The sequence below is a fragment of the Numida meleagris genome, chromosome 1 (genome assembly GCF_002078875.1).
Source record: "Numida meleagris isolate 19003 breed g44 Domestic line chromosome 1, NumMel1.0, whole genome shotgun sequence".
In the NCBI taxonomy this organism is placed as follows: domain Eukaryota; kingdom Metazoa; phylum Chordata; class Aves; order Galliformes; family Numididae; genus Numida; species Numida meleagris.
In genome coordinates this window covers 68,417,637-68,443,208 of record NC_034409.1, presented here as the reverse complement: position 1 = coordinate 68,443,208, position 25,572 = coordinate 68,417,637, and the positions used below count along the sequence as shown (strand labels likewise).

General features: G+C 39.1%; 1 protein-coding gene across 4 annotated transcripts in view; it reads right to left on the bottom strand.

The window, feature by feature from the left end:
* Positions 1-25,572, bottom strand: part of RASSF8 (Ras association domain family member 8) — a 72,877-nt gene that overhangs the window by 24,295 nt on the left and 23,010 nt on the right. For 3 of the 4 annotated variants that reach the window (XM_021392034.1, XM_021392049.1, XM_021392042.1), the window contains exon 2: positions 11,810-11,908. The gene's annotated coding sequence lies outside the window, so the exon portion shown is untranslated. Of the gene's footprint in view, positions 1-2,142; positions 2,270-11,809; positions 11,909-25,572 lie in introns of all 4 variants that reach the window. The other variant, XM_021392058.1, reaches the window with a different exon arrangement.

Below are 25,572 nucleotides of genomic sequence, written 5' to 3'. Positions count from 1 at the left end.
ACTTCTCATTTCACTGCCATATTTTCAAACAGTATATACATTTTGTGCCTTCTTTCTAAGATACAGCCTTGCATTACAGGCCATGCAGCTACAGACTTTCTTCTTGTGTTCTAATGACTGCATATTCCTCCTCACGGCATCCTCAGCAAACTTATACTGTCCATTCACTTATTTGTCCAGACGGTTTCTGGAGCCAGCAAACTTGGCAAAAGCAGGGAGTGTGAAGTAGCTCTCCTCTTTCTCTAGTACTGTGATCTACTTATTTTCATTCAGGAAACCCTGCCAAACTTAGCTCCACCCTTCTTGTTTCTCATGCATTTTTCCAAGTGAACTATGAAGCAAAGTATGGTTCATTTACAAGAGATGTCTTAAGCACTCACATAAAAGAAACTCAATCAAACGACTGGCTAAATCTTCTCATTATCCTGCTTCACATTCTCCCTCATCCTACTTCTCCATGGTACCTGCCAAAACACAAAGGATCAGCAGGTGGCATGCTGTGACCCTACTACATTTTAAAAATAATGACTACTTTCACTATTTTACTAGAATAACCCATGTTTTTCTACTCATTTCCAGGCATCCCCGGTGTGCCTACACACACCTTGGGCAAGCTGTAACCTTCTTTTTGGAAAGCCAAGGCAAACAGATCTGCTGTAAGAGCCTTTCAGGAATATACTTGCCTCACTAGAAGTAATTTCAGTATCATTTCTATTATGGTGCATCTTTACCATAAGTTCTGAGTTTAATTACAAGATGCCTGGGATTCCAGGCTTTGGGACTAATGAACATCCACAAGTTAAATAAAAAAGCACCTCAGCGGTTCTGTAACGCTGTAACCAAAGCTGAAGCTCTTGTAAACTCCCTGGGCTCCATAAGCCCAGTTTATGAAGTATAAAGTCCAGTTTGCTTTATTTTTATTTTTTAAACAAACAAGCAAACAGAAGATCCAATTAAGCTGTTTTTAGTTTCCACTGCTCTTTCTTACCAAACCTCAAAGACTGTACACATTTCTGTAGACAACTCTTCTTCATAGAAACACAGAGGAAAGGCTGTATATTCTGGAGAGCAATTTGCTGTTGGAGTCAGAAAGGGTTAAGGATTTAGAAGTCTGTGGCAGATCTTATTAAAAAGAGCCTGGTGGTTGCTGGCATTTCTAATATTTATTGATATGTAGCTATGGAAGTCTGCAGTACCAGGTAACACTAGGAGGCCAAAATAGCTTATAAGCAAAATTACTCAGCAAGCATTCTAAATCTTGGACAGAACTCAATGTTTCTGCTAACTGATAAGATAATAAGCAAATAAAGACCTAGAATTATCCAAAATATACAGCATTAATGACTTCAAACACCCAAAACATGGTATTCAAATTAAAAAAAAGAAAATGATATCAGTAAAAAGAGAATGAAACAAGTGGGGTTTTTTTTTCCCCAATTGCGCAAGTTGAAAAAAATCACATTAAACATCGATGTCCAAAATTACCAATGTGTTTCTGAGCATCTTTATCAAGAAGAAGAAATCCATTCCCTAAACCTAAAGATGATGTACAATTTTAGCAATCCTAGGCATTCACCATCCTGTGGTTTGGACATCTATACCACAGTTGTATATCAAGTCTTCCTGTTTTTAACACTTAAAATAGAGATAAGCAAAACCCAGTTTTGCATTATGAGTAAATAATGCGCACCAGCTTAAAAAGCAGTGCAAGTCCCTGGGACATACGCATTACTGAAAAGGTGACAATAAAGTCCTGTGGTTTCAACAGGAACTAATTTAACGCTCTTACTGTGGCACATTTGTGCATTTTATGTGTTCAAGGGGCTTTAATTTCCAGGAAGTGCTGAGGCCTCGGCCTCTGCATTTCTGTCATTTCAAACACATCCAACTGAATTGTCCAAGATCGATGTACTCCACTGACATGAAATTTTGATCCCATTTCCTAAGTTTTCCACCATTCTGTTTTCATTTTGCTTAAGGTTTTCACAACATATTTTCAATCCAACAGCAAATCAATCTTTTTGTTAATTACTTTAGACAAGTAAACAGCAAGTTTTCTAAGAATCTCCTGCATTTTAGTCATCTGAAGAGCCCTGCATTTTCTCATCTCAATTACAGAAACAACTTCCAGTCTCACCATACCTCTCACCAGGTGACTGCATATTGTCCTTTGTCATAATACAGAGAAGAAGGTTCTTGAACCAACACACAATCTCCATTCTCCTGCATCTTCTCCCTCTCTTCTTTCACTGTGTAAACAATGCAGCCACTGGCATAGACAAAGGTAAATACAGTAGCAGAATAAAGTAATACAGTGTTTGAAAACATATCCTGCAACTTCATGGAGAAAATTAATGTGGTCATTATGCTTAACTTCAGTATAAAGTCTACTGTATGCTTTATGGGGAATGCATTAGGAAGGTTACAACAACTGTAATTGATAGGACATGGGGGAATGGTTTTAAACTAAAGCAGGGGAGATTTAGATCAGATGTCAGGGGACATTCTTCTCTGAGAGGGTGGTCAGATGCTGGAACAGCTTGTCTAGGAAGGTTGTGGATGCCTCATCGCTGGAGGTGTTCAAGGCCAGGTTGGATGGGGCCCTGGGCAGTCCAATCTAGTGTTCCATCTAGCAGTTGGTAACCCTGCCCGTGGTGGGGGATTATTGGAACTAGATGATCTTTGAGGTCTCTTCCAATCCAAGCCATTCTATGATTCTATAATGGTTATCTAGTGGGAAAAATGTATGACAATAAAGGCAAAGTAACAAAACTCACAAGGGCAGTTCCCTGCACTTCACAGTCCTGCTTCTCAATGCATCTATATCCACTCCAAACCAGAAGAACCCGACCAATCAAATCTTTATCAGTTTAGAGTGGAATGTTCTTGTGTAAGTACACATAAAGGCACCCCACAATCAGTCCCTTGAAAGGGCACTGCGTTTCAGAACCAGTTGTGCCCTGCAGAGATGCAGTTGCATGTCTCTGAAGGGTGGGGACAGGGAGTGGAAGGATTACAAGGCAGATCTCAGACTGTTCCTGAATTCCTAGAAGACACTTTCAATTCTGCAGTCTACAGTTTGCATACTGATATTGGCAAGAGAATAACAGATTCCCTGACCTAAAGATCACAGTAAAGTCACCTTCAGTGCTTTTGTACCATAACCTAAATTCAAGTGCAGTTTCTTCCCTGGTGTACTGATCAGCCTATACTTTGTCCTGGTACAGTTGCTATCATTGCCTGAAATCTTGAGCACTTAAAACCTGTGTGTATGCAATGAGCATAATCAGTACTAGCTGGATTTTTCTGTAAGATGACATTTTGCTGCACATGGATTACAAGAAGAAAAGTACAATTAACATTTTCAGCTCTTATTTCCATTCCCAGCCAAGCTCTGCTTGGGGAGGAAGCAGTTGCTTTCACCGCAATATCCACATCCTTTGTAGGTGGTCGAGTCTGTTGCCCCTTATGTCCTCCCAAGGGAATGAAGAAAAAAGTCTGTGCATGGAAAGATATGAGTTTCCACCCCTCTATGTGGGAGTAGTCCATGGAAGAGAAAGCCTTTAATTAAAAACAACTTCGAAGCCAAAGCCCTCCTTGTTCAATTATTCACAGTCTTTGCGCCTATAAAAGCTCACTGGGATCCTGGATATGGGAAAAGTTGAAACATTTAGGCAGAACTAACAAAACTTGTGAGCTTTCAATGTTAGTAATATCTAGTATTAAAGCAATACTAAAGCAAGAAAATGTATATCCAGAGATTACAGTACTTCCAAGCTATAACTTAAATATGCATTTCCACAAGGTTAATAATGCACATTCAACTGTGGCATAAAGCTGAACTCCTGCAATCTCGTGCCTCTTACCAGTGAAAGACAAAAGCTAGAGAACAGTATCGCTTTATCTGAATTCCACAGCTAGGCCTGGGGTCATACTGTTGCATACATGTGCAAACACCATGTGGCATATCCTGTGCTTTGCTGACAAGAAGCAATCTAATACTCTGCTTCTGAATCCTAAACAAACAATATTGTGATCTACTGTCAGCTGCGCAGTAACTGCTGCACTCTGTCAAAACATACTTCTAGAATATACAGGCTAAGAAAACCTGCAGGAAAAAAGATCAGATACCAGCCTTGCTGGAGCTCTCCTGCTTTCTTCCACATGCCATCATCCCTCAAACATCAGGTTATAAATACAAGAGAACAGAGAGGTAGGAGTTCTTAACTCTGAAGCAGAACAAATACATTGCTACACGATCACTTTTAAAATATGAAATAGAATAGCATCAGAATAACAGCATCAGAAGAGATATCTGAACGGCACAGTCTCAGGCTTGAAACTCAGCTGCAGCTGATAGTACTTCAACTACCAGAAGGGACAGGAAAGCTTCAACAGCAGTATTTCAGACAGCAACGAATGACAAAATGAAGCAGCTCCATAGGGCTATATATAGACAGACCAGGAGCAAGACTTTCTTACAGGCACACTGGACACTGCATTTCTGGCCTCCTGGAACAGGATTCATAAGACCCGATGCATCAGAGCTCCCTGGTAAGTGCAGCAAAAGGAGGATGTAATTAACCATGGACAGGCACTGACTGTCAGTGCCACACACCCAGGGAAGGATGTGGCTGCAAGCCTCCCCTGCATTTAGGCTCTTACATGCGGTGGGATAGCTACTCTGAACACTGTCGCAGCTCAAAGTCCTTCTCAAGGATCCCAATATCTTACAGACTCTAGATCTGAATACTGGACCCAAGGATGGCAAAGAATAGCTCAGTGCAGGTTCTACACTTTCCTTTGTTCAAACAGCCTCAAACTCAATTATTTACCTTAAGTAAAAGATGATGTTTGATGAAGGCAGGGCTCATTCATTCTGCTGAGGTGTCATGAAGCCAAGGAAACAGTGTACCCGAGACGGCAGACGAAGCAAAGCAGATTTTAATTCTCTAAGCCTGATAATTAAAGGCACTGTCATGGTATGGAACAATCTTCAGTTCTTAATACAGCTTACACTGTTTGAGTTTTAAAAATCCTTTCCAAAATTCATACGCTATCTTGGCAACAAAGATCACAAGTCAGGAAGCTAACAACATACGTATGCCAAAGCACAAGGAGGAAAGTGTACATTGGGGTCTCCAGTACAGCATCACTTGGTGAAGAAAGTACAACAAAAATAATTTCTTAGAACACTCTATTAAGACCAACAGTGATTGAAATGGGACCAGATGTATATCCCTGCATGAACTACTCGGTAAAAGAAAAAAAAAAGAAAGCTTTAAACTAGCTTTTACAAAAAAGCTAAAAACAAATTAAAAATCCATCCATTTACCATTCCCTAAAGCACTAACCCAAGGGACAAAAGGAAGCCTGAAGACAGATGCATCAACACATTAAAACTAGAAAAACAATTCACTGGTAATATTTTACGCATTCAGTATTTCAGTATACCTCAGTGGCAGCAAGTTTTGAGGAAGCCATACTCCAAAGCAAAACAGTGCATCAACTTTGTTTTAGGATACACGTTTGAGAAGCACTGGATCATCTAATCCAGTTCCAGAAGTTTCTCCATTCTAAATTGCTCTGATTTCAACTTGCCTGTCAATATGTAGGGCCAGGTTAATACAAGCACATCCAAATTAACCGGGGAGTTGAACTGTCAATGTTTTTTTACCTGAAGCAACTTTTAAGTCATGGATCAAGTAGGACTGAATGTTGATATGAATTATCACCAGGAATGGTTATTAGATTCTGATTTCTGCATCCAAAGAGCAGTCAGGACAGAAAAACAATCAGTCCTGTTACGCCAACAGAAAACTCTTAAGACTTCTTGCTTCTGCTGACACTTCTGATGTTACGGGATGAGAGGAAACGCAAGACAATAGAACAGTGGTGTCCAGAGACAAGCCTTTCTTTTTTTCCTTTTTTAAATGGCTTGCAGAGGTCAAGCTGCCCTTTATAAAACAGGACTTTTGCCTTGAAGCCCAACTGTAGTTATCTAATCTACGGTTCGTTTCAGCCTCAAAGTTGTCTCTGTCAGACCAATGTGCCAAGGATGTTGCCTTGGCCCACACACAGCGGTAGAAAGTGCTCATTGTCTCAAAGGGTGGAGCCCACCGCAGAACAGCGTTATTTCAACACTGCCTGAAAGACAAATGGATTCACCCTAACACTTTTGAAATAGCACAGCACGAAGAAATTTCTGTTAACACAGAGCTGATGAGATTTACACAGAAATTCCTTCGCCTAGTTATGTGCTGTGGTGTTAGTGCCGGCTCATATGGTGCGGGAAGAGGCTGCAACCGCAGCAGGGAAGTTCAGCTGAACCTCACGGACAGAGATCCTTAAACTGGCCTCAGACCTGAGCACAGACAACAGCAAGTCTTTTGCAGTAATCAGCCTACAGTCTCAATATTTAGCTAGTGCAGGCGCTCCAAAGACTACAGACTCCAAATCCCTCGCACGACTCCTGAGAGAACACAAAGATCGGCTAACAGGCTGTACTAACTGATTATGCACAGGTATTTGCTCACTGCAGCAAGAGAAAGCTAAACACAAAGCGAAGCACTAAAGCACAATGTAAAGCTTAATTAAACATAGGAAATCCTAAGTCAATTAAAATCCAGTTTGGCATAAATCGCTGCCAATGGAGTTTATCGTTTAAGCTGCCGAACAAGCACAACCCTCCTCTCCCTTATTAGAGGAATCGGTCCAAGTAGGCCAAAAGTCAGCAAGTGCAGAGAGTGGGATGAAGTATTGAGAGACATGCAAGTTTTGTTAAATAGTGAAATGAACGTCATGAAAGCCAAAAGGAGCTGCTACAGGAGCACTGCAGCACTCAGATCCTAGCCTGTAACCGGATAATTCAGCATCAGAACCACTGCCCCAAGTGCATACACACACATGCACAGCTCAGCCTACAGCATATCTCTGTGGTTTTGTAGAGGAAGGTAGGTAGCAGTTTTAGAACCATTAATACTTTATTTAAAAAACATTAACGACAATAAAAAACAACCTTGTACCTCCACGGTCAGGCTGGACAGGGCTCTGAGCAACCTGATCTAGCAGTAGCCGTCCCCGTTCATTGCAGGGGAGTTGGATTAGATGACCTTTAAAGGTCCCTTCCAACTCAAATGATTCTATGATTCCCACTAACTTTCCATTTAATTTTATGAGGTCTGTTTGTCTTTTCCTGTGTTTACACAAACAAGGCAATCAGCAACAGCCTGCAAATCAACACTGGGGATTCTCAGTGCGTCAGGAGCTCTTTCCTGCCCCTCTGCCCACGCAGGACCAATTTGCATTTCTGTGCATGGTAAGAGTGCTGGAAAGATGAATTTCTTCAAGCTATTCTTTGGATTATTTTCTCCTTTCCTGAGACATTGCTTCCCAATGTTTACTGAATAATCTAATTTTCCACTAATGAACACAAAGATAAGGCCCTAAGCCTAAGGAGGCTTGAACACGTGCTTAGCTTGGAACATGCCGGTGGATTCATAGGAAAATGAAAACATACATATAATGCCTCTTGAGACCAAGTATCTGACTGAAAACATCTTTAAACAAACATCTTCAAAATACAATCTTTCTCCAAATGGGGATAGAACTGAATCAAAATTACAAGCCTCTCAAAATACGTTCTGACTTCAAATAACTTTGCTAAAACTATGTAGTTTTACTTAATGAGCTACTGAAAGAGTACAAGTGCACATACCTCCCTCACACTCTGGTTTAAGACATTCTTACTAATAATCCAGATTGATGGGAAAGCCTGAGGATGACACAAAAAGCTGAGAAGTTCAGTTTTATTCACAAAAGCTACAAAAAAACCCCACAAACTATTTATTTTCTGTTTTGGAAAAAAAACTTTGCTGTCGAACTGGAAAAGACCACTCTGAAAACTGTAATTCCTCCCCACCACAGAGCTGCATACCATCACAGAATATCTGCTTTTAGATCAATTCTGGAATCTTAACTTTTTGTTTGAAAGCACATGGGTTTTTTTCTGTGCGTGAAGAAACAAAGCCACACTATAGAATTCAAAGAGATGCTTTATCCAAAGCATAATACCAGAGTTATAGATAACAGGTGTCAGATTTGTTCACCTCTGTAACAAGAGGTGTGGTTCTACAGCTTCCCGAAGAAGCTTTAAGACATCAATTAAATGTCTTCTCAGACTTAGGAAAGGTTAATCAAATGAAATATTAAATTAATTTTGAAGTACAAAGCTAGACTTAAGAATGAAGTGGAAAAGCCATTCATGTTTCTCTTCCTATTTAGTGATGAACTATCTGATTCACTTGAAGATATTAGTGACATTTTTGCAGATTTGCCTAATGGGATAGATTTTAGTTCCATTCAACAGCTATTTTTATTTCTTCAATATATAAATCACTAAAACCCATTTCCTAGACAACTAAAACTAAACTTCTTTTCTTTAAAGCCTAGAATTCTCAATTTTAAATGTTTCGAAGCTATCCTTTGTAGAAAGCAATGCGCAGAATTGCTGAACCTTAATGGAAAAGTAGAAAGAAGATTGTATAAGAATGACATACCTCCAAAAACAGCACTGCCTTCTTGCCAGAGAAATGACTAATGTGCATTTCAATTAGTGCAAAAATTGATACTATGTTTGCATTTGCTGGCTGGTAAAACTACACTTTCAGTAATTGCTATGCAAACAAAGACATTCTTCAGCTGTTGTTAGCTCCAAGTTTTAAAAGTAATATGCATGTATTTTTTTCCTCTCAAATGTTTAATGACCACTTAAGCAATGTTGATCACATGAGCTCTGTCTTGCTACTATGAAGATTAGAATATCACAGAATTCTGTAGAGACCAATATGTCAATGAAGAATCAAAATGCGATCTCAAAAAAGATTTTATCAGCTTTGAAATTAAATGCATAATCTCATTAGTTTTCACTGTTCTACAGAAAAAGCCTCGCCAGCAAGTGGAGCAGCGAGACGATGCGAACCTAGCCAAAGCTAAGTTAACAGATGAACAGAAATATGAAATAGTTTGCCTGCAACTCCAAGGGCTTGGATTCAGCAACCTACGTCCCAAATAATAAAGAAAGAATCAAACATTTCTGAAGCATAAAGAGAGGCTTTCTTGTCTCTGCATGCACATGGCATTTCCACACAGCACCCTCCCCATCATTTATCATCAATACTTCTGCCCTTATCTCCAGGCATATTCTCCCCACTTACACTCTATTTCCAGTTTGCCCAGGGTTAGCAAGAAAATGATGAATCCTAATTCTGAAAAAGCTGAGAGAAATATGCTTTTTTAAATATAGTGCATTTCCTCAGAAACAGTCTACAGAAACAGAAATAGAGTAGCATTCAACTTTAAATGCATTTAAGAAGTTTTTACTACAGGCACTACAATTGTAAATTCATTTAAATCTGGATACAAGATCTGAGTTTTATACAATGACAAATTTACGTACAGCAAGAAGGAGGAAAAAAATCACCATTAAGTGAAACAGCAAGAAATTACACATGATAAAAATGTGAATGAATTGTGAAAAGGAAGGAAACAGATGCACACACCATAATATCTTCAACTTTAGCTATGGTATCTCACCAGTTAGAGCAAGTACAAGGTCATTACAAAGCTGCAACAGTTAGCAAGGGAACAAGAGGTACATTGTGTGGTGTTCAGCTCTGGAGTGGGGAGGAGGGGGCACAGAGACAGAAGAGATGAAAAGCATTTTTTGTAATCCAAAGAATGCAGCAAAAATCAAGGATCCCAGTGATAACATTGTCATCATTTTTTTTTCCTGTACAGACTCAATCCAAAGACAGGATGAAAGGTGTATGCACAGTAAACTGAAACAGGCAAGAGAAGCAATGAAAATGAGAGACATTTGAAATTATTTTTCCCCTCAATGAGAACTTCCCAGAAAGTCAGAGAAAAAGCACTCTGAATCAGAGCTCCTTCTAGACAGTATCTAGGAACTTGTTCCGCCTCTTCATTCTTTTCAGTAGATAGTAGATTGGAGCAGAGGAAAAAAGAAAACACTAAAAGAGATCAATGAACAAAATATTTTCTGATTTGTAACCCAGGACATTCAGATGGAAACAAAATTCTACCCTGATTTACATGGCAGGAAGATAGATCTGGGGGGGACTTCATCCAAAATTTTTTGAGTCCAGACAGTAGAAGCATCTCTTAACTCAGGAGGGTCAAAGACATCTGCTTTGTGTAATTCTGCACAACGCAAGCCACAAAACACTCAGCAGTTACTCAGATTTGCAGGATACAAGTGAAGTCTGAAGTCTCGAACACAAGAAAACGTGGTGTTGATGCTTATTAAGGACAAGAAATTGAGATGTCTTTGGTGACAAGCACAAAGAAACGCAAAGTGAGAAACTAATTCCTTTGGAAGAACACACATCTCTTATCATCCTTACTATCCTCCTCTAAAAAAACTTCCAGTTCTTTTACATTCTGAGATAAGGGAACCAGACTACAGGGACTATCCAAAATGAGTGAACTTCAGATTTATACAGGAGTATAAAGTTTTCCTTCAAACATTTGATTTATTTTTTGACTGACATTGAACAAAAGTGGATTTTTTTTTAAGAACAAAAATCTACTTGACTCCATGATTTCAGCAGAGAAGTGCTTTACTAACTTGCATACTAGCAGCTGTTCCTTTGTCTTACACCCCAAAACAGACAGCAAACTGAAGTAACATACAAACAGCTAATTATTGCAGTGATGCTTATGAAGAAAAGCTACTGGTTTACTCCAAAGTAAGGTACACAAGTAACTCTCCCCATGTAATAACAGGCAAGCATCATCTTGATGAAATTTTTGCGTGCACGGACCTCCTGCTGTACGGCTTACACGGCTCATTTCAAAGTGAGAGATAAAGGAGTGACACTCTGGTTACCTGGCGGCTAGCCAGGGACTTACTCCACTGAAAGGAATTTACTCAGTAGCACTCACAACAAATGCATAGACAAATTTAACTATGCTCCATTCATAGACTGCAGAACTCATTGTAGTAGTGAGTTTCTCATACTTGCTTCACCAACTTAATCTACACCACAGAACAGAAGACTTAAAGCAACGTGAAAAATAATTGCCAGTGCGTAATCTGACAGTATGTATTTGTACAGTGTTTAATTCAAAGTTCTGATGTTTCTACTATGTCAAGAATTAATCACATTGTCATGAAAATCATTATCTGGTACTGCCTTCTTTTCTTGTCATCTATTCTGGATTTTTGGCAACATCAGAGTTGTCAAATTGAGGATATCTCCTTACATCCAGCATTATGTTTTAAACACACATCACCTGCACAACAAGGCAGCTGTTCCAAAACCTACATACAGCCAGAGCTGATTGCCTGAACAACAGGTCACCAATGAGCCGTTGCTCGCAGAGAGCTGTCCAAGAAGGTCTGACAACTAAGAGCCAGTGACAAGAGTCTTCTCTCATTCAGGGCACCCTCCTCAGAGGCAGGCTGGCCTCAGGTTTCCTCCGTACACAGCAGGAGAGGAGATACGTATGGGAATCACATCATCATATGAGAGGTAAACTTGGCAAGATCATGACAGGCATGCTCCAGAACACAACTATTTTGAGAAAGCAAATGTTGCACAGACCAGGGGAGCTGGGATCTTCCTCAGATTTCTGACTTGAGGAAGAAAATGGTAAAGTGGTGTCAGTGTATACATACACACTTAGGAAACTCTTTAAGCTCTAGGGTTCTCAGCATGCTTTACGTACAAATACTTCCAGGAAGGAGAAAGAAAACTCCTATTTGAAATTTGTCATAACTTCTTACCAGCAAGTGAAGATAGATGGAGATGTCTGGTTATGCAGCGGGCTTAGTGCAATCTGCTGCTACAGGCATAAGGGACAGCTCTGCTGACAAGGACACTTCCTGGAAAAAGAAAAAAAGAAACATGGTTATAAATTAGTAAAACTATCTCAAGAGTGAAACCATAGTTCCCTCCTCTTCCCTTTAACGCTTTTGAAAACCAGTGCTTCCCTAACATGGGTAGGCAGATGAAGAAATACATACAAGTATAACAGTCAGCTACATAAAACTAGAATTTCTTTTTCCAAATAGTTTCAAAGGAACACAGAGTATTGTACTTAATTTGCTACATCTTTTACCAGGTGTGACATCTTCCTGCTATAAATAACTAAATGTGGTAAACAGCATTTCATCAGCTTTCCAGAGCGTTATGAAATACTGAGCACTGCACTAGGTAGTCATGAGCATCTGCCACTGCTAAATTGTAAATATAAGAGATTGTGAAATAATCTTCTTTCCTAATTTTCTTCTTAAAGAAAATAATCCTCAAACTGGAGGTCTTCCAGATATAAACCCCCCCCCGTGTGCATACAGACTGTATGAACTGCATACACTGACTCCCTTGTAGTGGTAAATCTCAGTCAACATATGCATGCATAAGGAATCAAACAAAGTAGGCAAAAGGTAACAAATCCTGAACAGCTGACTAAGACTAATATTAATCAGCTTGCAAGGTCTGCTTACTACAATTATGTTTAACAGCATGATGGTGCCAGGCCTACAAACACTGCCTAATACATGTCATAGCCAGGAAGAACATGTGAAAACCAATCGTTTTTAAACCTCTGCAGAAGAGTTTCTGAATAACACTTCAATGGAGCATAACTGTTACACTGAATGCTAATTAGAAACTTCACTTTGACAGCAGCATATATTAGCTCTAAAGCAGGGAAGCCTTCCTTGCATCTTTTGGCCTGTCTTCTTCCACTGCTGTCAGTCACCAAATATCGTCAAGGCAAACTGCTTTTCCCCTACTACTTGCCAAAGATTCAATAACCAGCAACTCCAGCATAAGCATGTCATAAGCGACCAGAAAACAACAATAACAAAAAATCTCTAAAAGATCTACAAACAAAGGACTGGCATACTGTAATACTAGGCTACAGGCACCATGCACTGAAGCCTTACAGGAGTAATTACTGATTTCATTATGGCCAAGAATTTCAACATAGAATGTTTAGGACCTCCGGAGACTTAAGACACACATAGCCATTTTCACAACCACAGCCTAAATACTTATCTTTTATTCACAAAGCAATATGCATTAAATTCTGCAGTGCTGCACCATGTTTTGGTCAAGTGATGTTTTGTGCTTCTCAGATTCCGCGGACCCACTAATGATTGGTAATGCTTCACATGAACTTTTCACTGCAGTTCTGAAGTGATCATAAGTGCATTTTGGTGAATTATGTCTCTCAGCAGAGACTGTACTTTCACACAAGGCTTGGTTAACATCCTTAACATAGTTGCTAGCCATTACATTCCAGAATATTACTTTGAATTTTCCATTCAGTTTTTTTCACCAAGTAGTCATTGCTAGAATCAAACCAGATAAGGCTGAACATTCATCCGACCCATCATACCAGGTTGAATCACAAGTGTCTGAGCCTCAGTTACTTACTAAACTCCATATACACGTTAGATTATAATAAACCTGACTGTAGGACACAGGCATACTTGCTTGAATTTTGCTGAAGAAGGGAAGAGTAAAGAGGTGAGAAAGGAGTGGGAAGAAAAGGAATAGCACCTCACCCCAAACAGAGCCCAGCTATGAGATGGTAAAATTGTCCTCACCAATGCCAACTGATCAACCGCCAAGATGCCAGAAGCAAGCATTTCAACTGCTGTTCCTTGCAAACTACTCCAGCATATCTTAAACAAAAGGATAAGAGCAGTGGGTTTTTGCCCTGAGAGTTGAGCCACTATGATGCAGATCTGGCAGCAGGGTCTGATACTCCACTCAAACAGAGACGTATTATCTTTAGCTCTACTGAAGCACTAATGCACTCCTTAGACCACTTTACAAACTGAGTGTGAAGGAGTAAGGATAAGAGCCACATTGTGTCCTCAGGGACCCCTACTAAATCAGATTCTCGACATCAGCCACTTCCTCCTTGTTTTCCTCAAGCCATATGGCTTCCTGACAAAAATCTCTGAAAACAATAAATCCATTAATCAAGCCACTGTTGGAGGAAAAGCTTTTTTTCTTCCCTTCATCAACCCAGACATCTTAGCAAAGAAGCTTTATGTATTTTAGTCAGAAAAATAAGAGGGCCTATTGAAGTCCCAGGGAAAATATTAGAAGTTTTCTTGTGCTCACACTACAGACTTGTAGTTTGGAACCTTAAATCCAGTACTTACTTGCAACAGATCCTGACATGTTAAAAGATGCAAAAAGATTCAGGAAAAAAAAGATGTACGTCAGTCAAGTTAACAAGAAAAGCATTCAGTCTCATTAAATATGAGTAAGGATCCAATAAGACCCACTGTCTAGCTTCCCTAGCACACAGGGCCAAAAAACACTATATATATTTTTTTTCAATCAGCAGAAGTAGGTAGGCATTAAAAGTCATATTTTATTCCTACTATGCACTAAGTAGATGCATGCATGCAAATACCAGAAGTAGCCCTCAGGCAGCTGACAGGAACATCTTCCAATGAGAGATGCCACAACATAGGACTTTGCAAGAGGTCAGTTTAGTTGTCAAGATGAACCAAGATGACTACATAAAACATCTCCAGATTGGTAAAATAGATGGACGTTAACGTTGTTCTCAGATCAAGAGAAGAAAAACATACTGCACATGCAAGGAACTCTGTGGTAGGGAGAAAGTATAAAACCAGCAAGATTCCTAGCTCTTTTAGGTGGGAAAACTCTTGCAGGTGGGAAGGTCTCCCTCTCTGGCAAAACGGAAGAAGAATTGAAAAACAACATACAAAAAAACACTAAGCAAGCTCATTGCTTCACCAAACCAAATAAACTTGAGACGCTGCTTAGGTTTAGGGATGAGGAGCTTGTGAGCCTGAAACTGCTGCAGGGTGAAATTCTGCTATATATGTGTAAACACACTATCGGGCAAGTACAAGGGCTGCTCTCAAAGTAACGCCTCCTACTTTCTGATGTTGGCCCATGCCAGAGGCAGCTGTTGGAGGTATGGCAGTAGAGGCTGAACCTTCCTGACAATATCCCATTACATTTTGTTGCCACATGACAGATGACAGCAGAGGGGCAGTGTAACAAAGTGGTATCTGACATGGAAGTGCGGATGAAGCAAATGTACGGAATTGAATGAATTTAATTCCTCCATGCAGAAAAAATGGTACTCATCAACGCGCATTGACACTTGCTAAGCATTTATGGAGACCAAACAGTGGCTGTGAGCACAGTGAGGCGGTGGGTTGAGCGTTTCAGCAGTGCCAACAGTGGGTCACTGCTCTGGTGCGGATTTTGATGAGCAGAGCATACAGGCTCCTGTTCATCTCTAGAAAAAATGCGTAGATAATGGTAGTGACTGTTGAAAATTGACATTTTGTAGCTGAGAATCTGCACTGTCATACAGTGTTATTGTGCTTTTTGTATCTGTCATAGTTTCCATGGAAATAATAGGGGGTGTTACCTTCAGAGTGACCTACGTGTATAATGAAAATACATGGTAAAACAATCCCTTTCCTCCTACTCAATGGGCTCAAAGATGCTAAGAAGGTGAGAATTCAAAAGCATAGAAAAGACAACAGAGGAAACTAAGACCTAATTTTCTTTACTTGTAACAACTTTTGAGCAGAGCATTCTTGTATTCTCAGATGTCACTGAGACACATGTCAACTCTGTTACCCCCGGCTATCCCAAGCAACTATCTGTATTACACCTTAGTCAATAGCCTGTAGTGGGAAAGAGTACTGGTAAAAAGAAGAAATTACTTTCAGACTCAGGTGGCTTCTTCCATTTGCAGATTTCTAAAGGAATCATGAAACATCCACTCATGTGAAAAGAAAATAGGATTGGTATGGCAACAATCCTTCCTAACCTTACAACTTGTATTTCCCCTCCATCCCCAATAGTTGTTCTTTAGTTTACTGAATGATGATACTGTATCCCAATTTATGTGAATCAAAGGAATCCCCTGCTGAAAGTTAGTTCAGGAGAAACAAGAAGCAGTTTATGACAGTGAAAAAGAACTTATAGAACAATAGTATTAGAAAAGGAACCAAGCTGACTTTTCAAAAGTCTTTTACATTTAAATACAGGAAAGCAATACCCTTGACTACAAGCAGGAAATCTTTAAAATGAAAGTCATTTCTGTCTTTGTTGAAGTTGAGTAGCAATTAGCCATAAAGGAAAAGCATATGGAAACAGGAATCTCAAAACCGAATATTATCAGCAAATAGACATCTATACTTTTAACAAGGTCAGAACATTTGGTCAGTTCTATGGGGTAATGGGAGAAGCATGAAGTTAACTTATATTTCTAACAAGGTAATGATGAGTCTGAAATGCTACAGACATCACATGGGACATACAGCTATAAGTTATTAGTCTGAAGGCCATGATTTAAGATACACCACCATATCCAAAGTACGAACAGATCTGTAAACGTCTTGAGGCAGTGGTGAAAGGTAAGTCTGTTCTGGACGGAGCAGTAAGGAAGGTTGGGTGCTGCAAGCTAAGGAGGTCTTTACCACATCTGGGTCATATGGTCCCAATTACCTTCTCATCACTATTAATCAAAAAGCATCCATCAGCAACTAAATAATGACCTATATAAAAATAAATCTGGGATTGCTGTATGGCTCCACTACATGATCTACAGATGGCAATATGATCTCCTCTCCTTCTGTGCAACTCAAATTGGAAGAATACTAGCATGATAGCACAGAAATTAGTAATTCCTTTATGTGACAGCATATTTTCTTAAGACAACATGCATTGCAATATTACACATACAGATAGGAGGCATGCTTTTGATTATTTCCTGCAGGAAAAATTTACTTTGTTGTTGACTTGTTTTTCCCCTGGTCTTGCAGCTCATGATCAGGCACAGCCCGCTCAGTAGATTTAAAAAACAACAATGGTTCCAACAATTTGCATGCTTGCTCTTCCCCTTTGAAACAAACTGTATGATTTTACTCTTAACAGTTAATGCTTTACACGGCATCACAAATACTTGCCAAGCCTACATACGGCTAAATATTTTGCACTGATTCTCAGAAAAGCATGTATGAGAAAGTATATTTAAAGAAAGAAAGAGGTTAAGGTGATACAGTTGGGATGTTTAACAGAACGGAGATTGTCTGTGTGTTTTCAAATCCACTGACTTGTTTGTACTACAGGTCACTAAGAAGCGTGTTAAGTTAGATCATTTACTATTGATCCTAAAGGTAAGATTCTTTTTTAGAAAAAAAACACAAGTTAAAATATTCACGTTATATCTTAGTGGCATGCATATTAAAGAAGGTTCTTCACCAGAGGGTGGTCAGGTACTGAAACAGACTCCCCAGGGTAGTGGTCACAGCAGCAAGCTGCCTGAGTTCAAGCAGCATTTGGTAGCACTCTCAGACAGGGTTTGGATTTTGGGCGGGGGGGGGAGGGGGGGGTCCTCTGCGGAGCCAGAAGTTGGGCTTGACAATTCTTGTTGGTCATGTCCAACACGGGATATTCTGTTCTTAACCATGCAACCAGCATAACTGGACAAGACATCCAACTATTAAGTGTTTAGGTTACATAAAGATGGTAGCAGAGTGTATCAGTCTCTTTAATTTCTTAAGGATAAATCTGACTGAGAGTAACTGGGAAAAAAAAACATGGAATGAGATTCCTATTTCACATGTATTAAAGTAGTTAGGAACGTGCATGCATATAACAATAGCTGAAGGATAAAAAATTTCCTTTCCTTTGCCACTGAACATACACACTGGCCAGGACAACTGAGCAAAGTAGCAATGCAGTACTTTAACATACACTCTGATCATAACATAGAGGCAGTATCCAATGGTTCTTTGCTTTCTCTCAACAAGTGGATATTACAACTATTGAAGAAATAAGACTTTACTTTCCATATGAAGTGAGACAACAATTTCTATTTGCACATCATAGCAATTGATTATCAATTCTGGAGAGCCTGTTTTATTTTAAAATAAGTAAGAAGGACTGCTGTTATCTTTGCAGACCAGGGTCATTATTTTCTGCTTCCAGAGCATCATTTTGTATTTGTCCTGTCCTTATAGGAGCAGTGAAGTCAAGTGGTTCCCAAAATCCACAACAGGAAAAGAATGGAAAATAGTGCAACAGTCACTACAAATTATTTGTAAACATAGATCAGTTTTGTTTCAAATTAACCAAAACTAACTCAAAAATCCAATTTCACATAATTTCTGTCTCCAACACTGGCAAGAACATTATACGTCTCTACATTTCAAACTAGCCTCTTTGATACAAAAAAGTTGTCATGCAAAAAAAGTGGTTCCCCAGAGTGCTTAAGGGTTACCCCTTAGACTTACTTTCAAATGCAGTTATGCCTTACCCCCAACAATTCCCAGATTCCAGTCTTTTTTATAATTATATAAGAAAAAGTAAAACACATAAGATGGCGTAAGTAGCAGCAAAATTGCCAGCAGATACAGAAAGTCCTTGTTTTCTGAAGGCCTGGAGCAGTTCATTCTGTGATTTCCATCTTGCACGCAGTGCATTTCAATCTTCACATGTGATTCAAATGCACACAGATCCACTAAAACTTTGAAGTAGAAGTCAGCTCTGCAGCCAAAAATCGTACCATTCTCCCTACCCTTTCCATCTCTTCTTATTCCACGTGGCTGCCCTCAATTTATAGTGAGCTGTGTCAGAAATCAAATCCAGACTGAAAAAGAACCAAAGCCTTACATACTAACAATCCAGCATAACACATACACCAATGAAATTATAGTGCAAGCTATTTCATACGGGCTCACTGGTGCTTGAATGGTACAAAGGATCAGTAACGTCCTCCCTGCACACATCAACACACATCTACAAAGAAAGGATTACACACTGAAACAATATTTCCAGTCATATAAGACACCAGAAAGCCTACTTCTTATTGGCTCTTCTGCAGATAAGGCAAAGTTACAGCGCTGAAGGGCCAAAGAGACTTGGCACACTTTCACCAGTGTGTTAGAAGTCTTTACTTCAAGTATTGGGGAAAAAAAAACACCTCAGTAATTTACTTTTTTAAGATGATGCATAAAAGGGAGTACAAGGCAACAGTTTCTTTGAGAAAACTTGTGCCTGCAAATAGTCAGCTTCTATTAAATGAACTTCAAATATCTGTAACTGAAAGCATACACTGAATAACAAAAGGTGAAAGTACTGAAGTATACAGCTGTTAGGCATTTCATGGTTGTAAAAACAGTCACAGATGGCAGCTGTGAAGAGGAACACTGGGCCTGGAATCTTGCAGATTTGTAGCTTTGTTTGCAAGCACTTGTCCTTGTTGATAAGGAGCACCCTCCATCAGACCTTCAGCCAACATCTGCTCTCCCTCCCCTTCAAGTATTTGAAGAAACATTAGTGAGATTATAATGTATAGTTTAATTGTCACTAATCAAATAAATCTTATAAAGAACCAGTAGCTGTTAATATCAGATCTTTGTTTGATTCTTAGGAGCATTAACTTCTTACTTCACTATGCAGTCAGTGGAAGCCACTGACTATAACTTTCCCTTACCTTGCAATTAACAATGAGTTGATGGAAGAAACACAAAGTTGACTTTTGCGGGTTTTGCTGCACTCCTCAGCAAGAAGTTTAATCAATCGTTTGGAAGTAATCCTTCCAGTAGAATGAATTTCATGGATGTTTGGACCTTGCATAGGTGTAAGTGTAAGACAGATGTTGGAGACGTAGAAAAATTTATATCACAAGCCATTACCTCCATCTCAAACAGAAGTAAGCAAGCTATAGCATCCGTCTCCCCAAAGAGATTTTCTTAAGAGAAACCCTGTAGAAAGCAATTAGACACACACAGTTTCAGAAGTAATAATGATCTCCTGTTAGACACTGACTAGTAGTTAATTATTATCTGGTAGAACTAGGACCAGCTACCAAGAAACGGCCAATCAAGAGGCAATCACTGAAGACTTCGAAATTTATTTGATAGCATAAAAGTTTTTGCTTTATCAATTACAGAACTTAATTTGTGTCAATGGCAACATAATTCTACATTTAAAAGTACATTAGCAACTAGATTACAAGATGCTACATCTTTCCTGATAAGTATAACATCACTAAAAAATAAAACCAAACTGTGCTGGTTGGTTTACAAGTGACAACAGCAGCCTGTACCATCATCAAAATTGCAGAATTCTCACTCTTGCAGAAGAGCAGGAACAGAGATCTAGTCACTCTCTTCACATCTCAAACCACTATGGTTGTTAAATACAAATAATTCCAACTATAAAAAAGTGATAAAAAAAGTTTTCTTAAATGCAATTCCTACCATTCAGTATTTTAATTCTCTGAAAAAGGTAAAATGGATGGATGATAACTGGAAGGAAATGGGAAGAAGCTACCCTTGAGATGATTGATCAAGCTTACCAAAGCAAATAAAGAAAATAAGCACAAAAAGGATGTTACAATCAAGAAGGTAATGGGTTTGTCACAAAGTACATCGTATATCCATATTAAAATAGACTAGTCAGTCTCTTCAAGAATTAGAACACTGGATGGAGAGACAGCCTTCTTCATAATTCCAGGGTTCCACCTTTATGAGCATTTCAAGCCAAGAAACACTTTTTTGGGGGGAGGCAGAGGAGGGTGTAGGGAGAGGTTCTAGTTGACATATGAAGTCTTCACATTGCCTCTAGAGTTAAGGCCAAAACAGAAGTCACCACCTAGATTCAAATGCCTTTCCTTAACAGTTGAACAACTTATTATTTGCTTTTCTAGGAATTATTTAAAATTAAGTGCCCAACATAAGACATGGGAAAGTGAAAGCTTTCCTTCAAAGTTCAAAAGCAGGATTCAGATCCTGTTGTAATTAGCAGAACAAACTGAAGTAACAGATAAAAGTAGTAATAAAGTCTATCACATCTTACGCTGTTTTCAGCCCCATACCCGAGCTATCCCATGAGAAGGCTGCTCCCCTGTGACTGCCAGCTTACATACTGCACTGTAATACCTCCATCAGCTTCTGACACTGGAGGACTTTTGAAACAGACCATTACTACATACACAGCTTTCTTCCTATGCCTCATTCCCAAAACAAAACACTGTTTGATGCTTGGGCTCACCTCTGCTGAAGTCTTTGGGGATGTCTGAACTGGAAAAAAAGACAAAATTCTAATCCATGTGCTGCTTTATAAACCAACCACCCTATTAAACCCCTACATAAACCTCACTGCAAGTTGACTTAAGCCAGCAGATTCAAACAATGAAGAGCAACTATTTCCCCATCTGATGGATACATCCAGTTTTACTACTTTACATACAGTATCGTCCTTCAATATGCTTACAAGCATTTTCAGCTTTCATTGGTAGTGTTGATGGTCTATCTCACTGTACTTGATTTTTCTCCACTCTTTTAGAAAGAAGGCTTTGATAATGTGTGTGCACACAAGATACTGGTCTTACAACAAGAATTTAACTGAGGTCACAAATAGTAATTCCTGGCAAAGTTAATTTGCAACAGATAATAGCAATGGTATTTCAGTCATTTCAACTCTCCCCAGCCTGAAGTTTCCAAAACAAAATAAGGAAGGAGCTCTACTTTAAACACCTACTGCTTACATATGATCATATATTCAACTACCTTAGTGTTATGCCTCACTCAGTAGCCAGAGTAAGGCTCCCAGGTGCATATAGACACTGTGACAGAAGTTCCACAGCTTAGTCACAAGCAATTTTACAGTGGAAGGACAGTTTGAACTACATAAACACTGGACAAGATTTCTATGGACATCTTCCATTGAAAAGGCAGATTAGGAGTTACAAGCTCACATTCAAGGACTTAAATCACCTGAAAACTTCAGGTGTTTTAACTCACTATGCATCAAGACAAACATCAAGCTTAAGAAGGCAGAGCATTAATGAGCTTGGAGTTGCCAGTCTTGGCCCACCAGCTTAAAACTCAAGCAGAGACATTTCTACTAAAGCATTTTAACCTGAATTGAGAATGAGTAAGAGGCTGCACAAAGTTACCACAACTGAGCAGATGCACATTAGCTTGTTAAAGTACTGTAACTCAGTGTCACAGTCCTCTCAGCCTCTTGAGCCTCTTTTGAAATGGTATGGAGAATGCAGTAAGACAGGTACTTCACTCCTGTATTCCGAGAAGATAACATCTCTAGTTGAGTGTTACCTACTACCTCTATCCAATTCTCCTACACTATCGTTGTTCCCCTTATTCCAAGCAGGCTTTCGTACATCATTCGGATTCCCCTCCTCCAAGGAGGAAGCAGTTTCTAATGCTGAAAAAGATACAAGAAGCACTATTGACAGCATTTCCAAAGAAATCTATAGTTGCCTTTCATTACTGATGTACCACGGTCTAAATAGAAATTGCTTTTATTTCATCCACACTTATTTTCATAATCATTTACACAGATTAATTAATCATAACGCTTTGCTGTACTTTTACATTCTCCCTGATTTAGAATTAAGGATCTCCAGTAGCTGTGATGAAAAGAAAGCAGTTAATACAAAGGTTTTTGTATTTCCTCAGACACTGGACATCAGTTTTGTCCAGTTCCTTCTTCCCTTCTGCCTCTCACCAATTCCCACAACGACATAAGAGAATTCCACCCTCAAAAAAGAGACCAGCACAAAGCACTAATTATCCCTTTTATAGCATTCATTTCCAAATCAAGCGGGAAGCTTTAACTCCCACAAGGAACCTCAATAACACCCTTGTAAGTTGCAATATTTCACACACTACGTCCTTAAGGAGATGCTACACAGGCATCTGTAGTTTTATAGGGAAGAACAAGTTCAGATAACCACAAAAGGTATGCATTTGTTTTTCTTTATTATGTGCTTTCTTGCTGCCCCATCAAGTGAAAATTGATACTGCTTCCTTTTGAAATAAACGTTCTGAGAAAAAACACAGCTACAGTTATGTTATTAATGTTACCTATTATATTAAGAATTCATATCTTAGTTTTAAACCCTAACAACACTAGTACTATCACAAACATCTACAGTTTCTAAGATGAATTGAATACTAAATGGAAACACCACTATCTAGCTAGGTGGGACAGTTCTCAGCACATTAGTGACATCTTAATTGTTTTGAGTTCAAACTGACATTCACAAAACTTTACCAGCTATTCCTAGTCACAATCATTTGAAGATGTCAGAGTTCAGGCTACCTCTTCAGTTGAAAAGAAATACATCAATACCAATGAAACAATTTTACTTGACTCCACCAAGAAGAAAACCCATCAACCTACAGATTTTAAATATAATACAACAAGTACACATTACATCAAACTCAGCTTCAGTGTTTAAGAGTTCTCTTTACAGACAACAGTAAAAAAAAATTGTTTTCTCATCCAGCTGACTACAGCTAAATAATTCTACACTGTAAAATGAAAGGTGGATTTCTGCAATGGCACCAACAGCCTGCACTAAAACTTCCCTACTTCTAGTATCAGAGTCCAAGTGAAACTACTGCTGATTACATCAGTTTTGGAGCCACATTCTACAGATCAGCTACAAGCACAGCGACACTACTTAACATTAACTCCAAAGCAGACACTTTGTGCTAAAAAAAGCATGGGCAGACCGTTGGGCAGAGGCACTTTTGACTTGCCACCAACGTGTACTAACTTCCTTTGCCAAATTTATTTCAGGAACACTACGTAATTGTTCTTAGTGTTAGTCCAGATCTGTAAGGCAAGCATTGCTACAAGACAGATAGATGTAAGTAGCTCTCGTGTAATTCTGTATTTGTGTGACAATCAAAGGAAAGCAAGTAATTCTTGTAGAAGGACTAGAAAATGGATTCAAAGCATTCAGTAAGATCTTACAAGTTTTCATGGGAAATACTCAGAATTTAAATTGGGAAAAACAACAATCAAAGTTAACTAAAGACCACTGGCTTTCAAACACATGCCACATAGAAATTAAATGCTACTGCATTCACTGCTTAAAGTGCAGTCTCTTAGCAGCATTTTGATAAAGAAGTTTAATAGAATTAGCAAGGTTGGAGAAGACCTACAAGATGATCCAGTCCAACCATCCACCTACCACCAATATAACCGCACTAAACCATGTCTCTCAACACAACATCTAAATGTCTCTTGAACACCTCCAGGGATGGTGACTCCACCACCTCCCTGAGCATAGCCGATATACAATTTTTTCAAAACTGCACTTTTAACAGCTGAGGTATCTCTTCACACTGCTGACGCTGGTGGGAAGCGCAGACGACAGAAGCCAGCGTTTCTTCAGACTGGTGCTCAGCAGGCAGATGCAAGAGCAGAGTGCCAGCGGGCACTGCTTGCAACATGCAGTCCTGGCTAGAGCAGGAAAGTTAACTGAAACAGCAAAGCACTACAAAACCTGAAACAGTTTTCCCAGTAGGAAGAAGAGATGCTTCTGAAATTTAGGTCTTCAGCCAAAGGCATCAAGAGCTCAATCCCTTAAGCATTGGATGCATGCTCATACTTGCCATGCCTTATCCACTAGAAGGCAAAAAGGGGCTGCGTGCTGCCAGCCCAGCCAATATTCTGTAAATTTAGGGATCATCATGCAATTATTTAATGACAAAACATTTTTAGGATGAAAGACAAGAACATTCTAGGGGGTGACTGAACCAATAACTCTTCATAATGAAATAATAGTACAGGTAAGACATTTCACTAACGTATGTTCACACACGCAAAAGTAATACATATATTCTTAATGCTTGATTCTTGGAATAAAAACTCAATTACATTTTTAGAGTGAAGTCTCCCAAGCAATCAAAGCTGCAGCGTTCATAATTGTTAATGCCATGTAACCGTTAATAAATTAGTTTAAATGCACTGAAATCAGAATCAGCATTCTCCTGGCAGTTTGCCTTTAACATATCAGCAATTATTTCATTATTACACTAGTAGCGCCAGTGATAGCAAGCTCATAACAATCCAGCCAAAAATTTACTCTGTTTCAAATCTGATTCCTGCCCAGCATTTATTGAAATTGGTTTACATTACTTGACTTTAACACAATAGAAGTATGGCTGCGGTCACTTGACTATAAGAGTACATCATCCATTGGAAGTTACTGCATAACTGAACTGTATGTCTCATTTGTATGTACGCACAAGCACTCCACAATATTTAATACTGTAGCATCTATATTCTACAAGAGCCCTTCATCACAGCATCATGTTTGCATAGATTAAATATAAAGTGTAGACAGCAGCCTCACAGGAAAACCTCAAAGATAAGACATATCCACACTATCGCTCCCACTTGCAAATACTCGCTTTCATTCCATCATCTAGAATTGAGAGTTAATTCATCAAAATGAAACAGCGCATTCAGAAGAGAAATCTCATGAGCATATTCTATGTAATAAACCCAAAAATCAGAGTGAACACAGAGTTCTGAAAGTTCCTCACACATACAGATCAACATTTAATCTCATTTAAAAATGCAGCAATAGTACACATCTACAAAGCATCACTGAAAAACAATCTGAGAACACCGCAATGTTCCAGAGGAAGTCCTAGAAATTGGACAATACAGGGAAGTACTGCTATTACTGGAGAGG